Source organism: Castor canadensis, chromosome X, assembly GCF_047511655.1.
Source record: "Castor canadensis chromosome X, mCasCan1.hap1v2, whole genome shotgun sequence".
Taxonomy (NCBI): Eukaryota; Metazoa; Chordata; class Mammalia; order Rodentia; family Castoridae; genus Castor; species Castor canadensis.
This window is the reverse complement of record NC_133405.1, coordinates 96,320,894-96,327,884: the sequence shown is the minus strand read 5'-3', so window position 1 is coordinate 96,327,884 and position 6,991 is coordinate 96,320,894. Positions and strand designations below refer to the sequence as shown.

Sequence of the window (6,991 nt, the reverse complement as noted above, 5' to 3'; positions counted from 1 at the left end):
TTTATTGACATGCACAGCACCTCACACAGTTATCTTGGCTTTCTGGTGGTGAGAATACTTGATATCTCCTGCGTAGGAAAATCTTAAGGATGTAATACATCCTTATTGAAATGGTAGTCACCACTCTGGACATTAGGTCTCCTGTGTATGTGCATCTTCTAACTGAAGGATTGTATCCTTTGCCCAGTGTTCCTCCTTATCCTCAACCTCTCGTGCCTGATAGCCATCATTCTCCCTTTTACTTTGACTTTCACTTGTTTTTAGATTCAACCTGAGTGACATCCTGCAGTATTTTTCTCTCTGTACCTGGCTTAGTACACACCATAAATATCCTCAAAGTTCATCCAAATAATTGCAAATGGCAAGGTTTCCTCTCTTTTAAAGTACAGTGTGTAAAAGCTAAGACTATATAAAGATAAATGTCTATATAAACAAGTCTAAGAATACATATTTTTAAATCTTCTTAACATAGCCATTTCCAGTAGAATTAAAAGTTCTTCAGAAATAGTTGATAAAATCTGCATAAATGTATGAAATGAAAATACAGTATACTGATGGAAATTCAGCAGTTGCAAGCTTTAAAATAAATGATGCCAGGCACTGGTGGCTCATGCCTGAAATCCTAGCTACTCAGGAGGCAGAGATCAGGAGGACTGCAGTTCAAAGCCAGCCTGGGCAAATAGTTCATAGACCCTATTTCAAAAACACAAAAAGAGATGGTGGAGTGGCTCAGGGTATAAGACCTGAATTCAAGCCCACGTACCACACACACAAAAAATAAAATAAATGATGCTAGTCTGGTATGGCACCGCATGCTATAATCCCAAGCATATGGAAGGAGGCATATTATGAGTTCAAGGTCAGCCTGGTCTACATACTAAATTTCATGGGATCATAGGTTGCATAGTGAGACCCTGTCCCCAAAAACAAGAAATATAAAATGAAATCAAATGTAAAAATAAATGTTTTGGTTAGAGTCAACTTTGAGTATATAGCATTGTGGTTACATTCAAGTATTTTTTTAGATATAATGTCTAGAAGAATTGTAGAGTCAAACAGATTTTAGGATTGTGATTTTCATATGTATCATCAAATACCCATCTATCCAAGTATTATACTTGTATGGCACTCTGCTATTGTACAAGAGAGCAAACCTGATTTCTTACAAGAGCTTAAATTTTCAGTATATAATGAAAGGTGTGTTGTTTATCTGTAATCTCAGCAATCTAAAGTCTGAGGTAGAAGTGTCAGGACTTCTAGTCCACCCTGGACTACCTACGAAGTTTCAGGGCAACATGGGATTTATATGGAGACTCTGTTTCAAAAAAGCAAACAAAGAAACAAAGGAAAACATTAAAATGTAATACTTTTTTAAATAGAAAATAGTTGTATCTTTATGAATTAATGAATAATTCCTGTTCATTGAAGATGTTCAAAAAAAGAATATGAGGAGCACAAAATGCTCTCCTGTAGAATTTTCTATCTATCCATTCATATACACTGCTTCTATAGAGTCAAAGTGGGAAATAGAAAGAAGAGGTGCCAAAGATATATGAGGTGATTTGAAGAAAGGAGTTGCCTTAAGTAGAAAGCTTGAAATGTTGCAGGATAGCAACACAATAGGGAAAAGAATAAATATATCCAATACACACGCACACATATCACATACACACATACTCATGCAGAGAGGAGAGAGGAGAGAGAGAGAGAGAGAGAGAGAGAGAGAGAGAGAGAGAGAGAGAGAGAGATCCCCTTAAGAATGAAGAGTGTAAGGGGTAACCTGGAGACATATGGACCAAGAATTTCCTCTCCCAAGAATGTATCCATAACAAGGATGGGAATGAGGATATGAACAACTTTTAGGAAGAAAGATGTGCCTCACAGTGCTGTGTGATACAGTGACAACTGGAAAAACTGTAATTGTTGCTCAATATAGGAATATTTGAAAATATAAGCAGTTTTTATAAAAGAAGAATTTTTTAGTTAAAAAAGCTTGCAGAATGTGAACAGTGGTTTCTGTATCCTGAAAGCAGGTCACAAATAAATAATACCTAGTGAAAATGAAAGCATCTCATAAAATATACAGAAAACATGGAGAACTATGAATTATGGATCAATGGCCTTTCTAACAACATATAAAGACACATGTCCGGTAAACCCCTATGGGTGTGTGAGAATTTAGGTCCTACTTCTCTTGTGTTTGCTTTTCTACTATGAGTTCCCGAAAAGGCAGTCTTTTATAATGTAAAAATGTGTTTATTCACAATCCTTGTGAAGTTACTATTCCTTCAGAAAATATTTCATGAACAAAGAGTCAAAAAACATTGCAAAGCAAAAAACAATTGCTCATGTAAACCAAAAATACACATCTGATGTGCATAAACTTTACAAAGCAGTAACACAGGAAATGTGAATATAGAGTAACTTTAAAGTATTTCCAATTTCATAGCTACAACTTAAATTATGTTCCAACAGATATGAATAATAGCATTACTTAATATATTTACCTATTAAAGAGTCATTTTTCTATGAAATTTAAAAAGGATGAAAAGTTACAGATGTCATTGTCTAGCAGTTCAAATATTGAAAAGGCCTCAAGATTGTTTTAAAGTAAAGAAAGAATTTGATCCATTCATTAGTTGTAAGGCACCTAGAAAAATGTGGTCTATTACACAACGGAGTATTACTCAGCCATAAGGAATAATGACATGTGGCTTGAAGGTAAATGGATTCAATTGGAGGACATCATGTTAAGTGAAGTAAGGCAGGCTCAGAGACACAAAGGCCACATATTTTCTCTCATACATGGAAGATAGATTCAAAGATAAACATATACACAAAAGCAAGCATGATCATATACAAACTCAGACATAGGACATGTTTGTAACAGTGGGATGACTCTATAGAACTCAGGGAAAGAAGGAAAGGAAAAGAGAACGATAGAGCATCAGTAATATCGCACACCATAAGATGTGAAGGTAGAAGATATACGGATGTGTATTGAAAGCTGTTGAAAAATGAGGGGTGGGAAGTAAAGGGGTAAGGGAAAGTAATGGAAGGGGTTGAATGGACCAAAGTAAAGTACTCCCACAGTGGGCATACATTGACACACGTCTTCGAAAATCAATTTAAATATGAATAATGAAAAACAGAACTGTAAAATTGGTACAGTGTGTGGAGGGGGAGTACTAGTGGGAGGGGAGAGGGTGAATGAAGAAGATGAAGGTGATGGTATGTGGTAGTTGGACTTCAAATACCTATATGAAACAACTAAGAAACCTCTTGCAATTGCTTTAAGTGGGGCAGGGAGAGGGATGAGGGGAAGAGATGATGGGGACAATGTGACTAATGTATAATAGAAGTCTAATTGGAATTGTCACTATGAATCACGCCCTATATAATGAATATATGCTAACAAAAATTTATAAAATATAAAAAAACTTGAGGGTGTTATTTATATATGAACCCTCCAATATTTTTGAGAACATGCACTGTCACTCCTTCAAAAGAAGGAAAGAAAAACTTACTAAGAAAAAAAAAAGACAGTTTGCTTAACTAACATCATATTCAATTGATCAGACAAATCAAGGAAAGCTATTAGGGAGTGTTTTATATCCCTGGCTTTTTATATTGATATAAAAACTTTAGGGAAAAGAAAAAAGTTGTCTGTCACAAAATGCAGCTATATATATTGATATACTTAATTTCATCCCAATAAAGTACCTTGTACTACAAGGCAAAGAAAAGCATTATAAAAATCAATGGAATTTTTCGTACCAAGAAGAACTCTATTTAATTTGAAATACTCATATCATACCTTTGCATTTTCCTTTCTTAAGCCAATCAGATAATATCTTTCTAAAATCATTCATTGGAAACACCGAATTTTAAAAAATGATGACAGCTAACAACTAAATAAAACAATTTGAAGTCAATACCATGGTATGTAAAATAAGTGAATTACATTATATATATGACTTTCGTTATTATGAACATGAAATGGTCAAATGCTGAAAGCTTATTTTTATATTATCTTTTGTTAAGATTTCATCAACATCATCATACTAGGATGTAATAGGTGTAGAAAGAAAGCAATACTTCAGCATTTCTTAGGGTCATCTAGTCAACATAATTGTACTATTGGATATCAAAATTCAAAGAAGTCATAAAAGCAAATACTGCCAGGAAAGAAATACTGTTTGAAACCTGACCATCCCTCCTCATGCCTCCTTCACATCTGCTGAGAAGTAACAAAAGTACTTTAACATTTATAGTTAGGGAATAATGAAACAGGCTTAGTAGAGGATTCAAAGTAAATAGTAATTTACTATAGAGTTAAAATAAACTGAATAAATTTACTATAGAGTTAAAATAAACTGAATAAAACCACGACAGACCCATTAAATTGGCCTTGAAAAGCAGAAGGCAGATGACAAAAGTATACTTAATTAAGAAGCAATTCAGATCTATCCTACCTACTCCTTTGTAAGAAAATAAGCACTTACAACGTGGTATCTTATCTCCCTCTTACAAAATGACTCAGGACACCCTTTATACATTCTACTTGGTTGTTAACATTTGCTGATAACTGACAACAAGATCACACAACTTTATCCTATGGAATCTGTTGATCTGCACCAGACTGCTGTATGCCAGAACCAGACAGTTCTAGTAGAGGATTCACAAATCCAGAATACTCACCGTTGCCATTATCATCCATTTCGGTACTAACAGAATCGTTCTCCTGCTCCAGCCCATAGTAATCATCAGAGGTTGACATGGGATTACTTCCTCTCTTCTGGCTGCTGTACTTGAGTGCTGCCCTGAGCATGTCTTCCTCTGTTTTGGAATCTTCTCTCATTGGAAGCATTTTATTCATTCTCTCTAATCTTCCCACTCTAGACCTAAGGGTGTGCTATCATCATTTCCACTGGTTGATGTTGTTTTGGTTATTAAGAGAAGCTCTTTGTGTATCTGCCATCAGTAATCTAGCATCAGATGACAGTCTACTACTGTGAAAAGCTTCATACTGTGACTTTGTATTTCTCAAACAAGATTCAAAGTTGTCTTCTGCTCCTGAACTTTGCAGTCTCCATTGCCAGAAGAATGATATTGCTGCACAATTGTCTGCCTTTCTTACTCCAACAGATTCCACTGCTTTGCTGCCCTGGCTGCAAAGTGTATAAAGTTTATTCTTCTAGTCTTAAGTTCTCATCTTGTAAATCTAATTCTTTCTGGATTTTCTTATCATGATAATTCTTCTTTACAACAATAGAATCATGAAGCCTCTCATTTGCGTCAACAATTTCTTCCTTAGTAAGAGACCTATGACTTCTGCCTGGGCTCTCCCATGCATCACTTTCTACTAAATTCTCAAACTATATAGTTAAGTGCGCACATCATGAGCATGTTCTAAAATGCATGAATTCTCCGCCTCTTCCCACACCCTGCAGCCCCTGGCTACCTTGTAAAGCAGCTGAAGCACTGAGTCCAGCCCAGTACTCAATCCCATGCAGTCCAGGTGCCTCTGATGCCCCTCCTCTCCTCCTCTTTGTGCTCAAAGCCCAAAGCCCAGGCCTGTTTCCATGCTGCGGGAGCCTAAGAAGGGTTTGGGGACAGAAGACTTTCAAGCAACCAGCTGTTTGAGGCTGAGCCATGTGAGTGGTGCTGTCAAAGGTGGTTTGAGGTGTCTCAACTATTCACACAGACGTGTCCATCCCAATACTCCCCCTCCTAACACTCTCAGGGGTAGGGATAAAGGCTAGGGACCTTTCCACTATTGACACAGAAGGAAAAACCTAGATAGATGGAGTGACCAGATGACAGACTCTGCTCCTCCAGAGCACAGAGGAAAGGAGGGGTATGGGAAGAATCAGGAAGGATGGGAGAGCACACCAGCTGGGTCTGGGAAGATGCAAGGCATCATGAGAAGTCCAACTAGCTAATCAGAAGCAGGGAAGTGGCCATCTCCATTCCTTCTAATACGTCTGCATCTATCCATGCTATACTGCAGGCCCTGCTAGAAGCCAGCTGGTTTGCATCAGAGTAAGAATTCACCATTATGGCCACATATTCAAAGCAGGAGAAGAAGAAGCACCACTATGGTGAGGTGCCTGAAGGGATGAAGAATAAGACTGCCTTAGACCCTGGCAACTCTTGTGGGACCCAAAGGCTACCTCTGATATGCAACGCATGTGGAAGCAACAATGCAGGTACTCTGTCTTCTGCTACCATTTCTATGGCAGCTCTCTGCTACCCTCCAACCCATGCAGGCCCTGTTCTCCGAAGCCATTCGTCTGCACCAGGTCCTGCTCTGCGAAGCTTCACCAACCCCATAGGCCCTGTCCTCCACAGCAGAGGACCCATGCCTTGCCATGCTCTTCAAGGACACCATTCATCTGCACCAACCTGTGTTCTCTGAAGCCATTCATCTGCATCAGGTCCTGCTCTGTGAACCTGTACCAATCCAAAAGGCCATGTCCTATGCAGCAGTGATTCCATACTTTGCCTTGAAGTCACTGGTAAACAGAAATTCCAGATTCTTATATGCTATGTGGGTGCATCCAGGCAGGATATACAGCTGTAGCCAGGGTAATAAAAGGCTATTAAAGGTTAGGTAAACAAGTTGCAAAAGGCCATAGCGAGGTAGGTGGAAACCAGAAGAAGAAAGGGAGCTTTTCCCATTTTAAGGCATTTTTTTAAATCTGCTCTAATCAATGGGAGGAGACAAACCTGGAGGGTGTTTGATCACCAACAATCAGCAAGTGGGGAGAGGTTTGGGCTGTCCCTGAGTTAGGGCGGTGATCCTGGCAAGAGTGTAATCAACATTCATATTTTGTTCTGAGGGATAATGGAGGGTGGAATCACCCCAAGGCTTTGTCTTACAATTAAAAACAGTAAAGGATAGCATTAGGTTGATATAAGGACTTTAACATGGAATGTGCCAATAAGTTTCATAAGGTCTGAGAAGTTCCATGATATCGTTTCTATT

At 38.1% G+C, this 6,991-nt stretch overlaps 1 pseudogene; it reads right to left on the bottom strand.

The window, feature by feature from the left end:
- Positions 1 to 4,615: 4,615 nt before the first annotated feature.
- LOC109675660 (AP-1 complex-associated regulatory protein-like) lies at positions 4,616 to 5,423 on the bottom strand (annotated as a pseudogene).
- Positions 5,424 to 6,991: the final 1,568 nt, after the last annotated feature.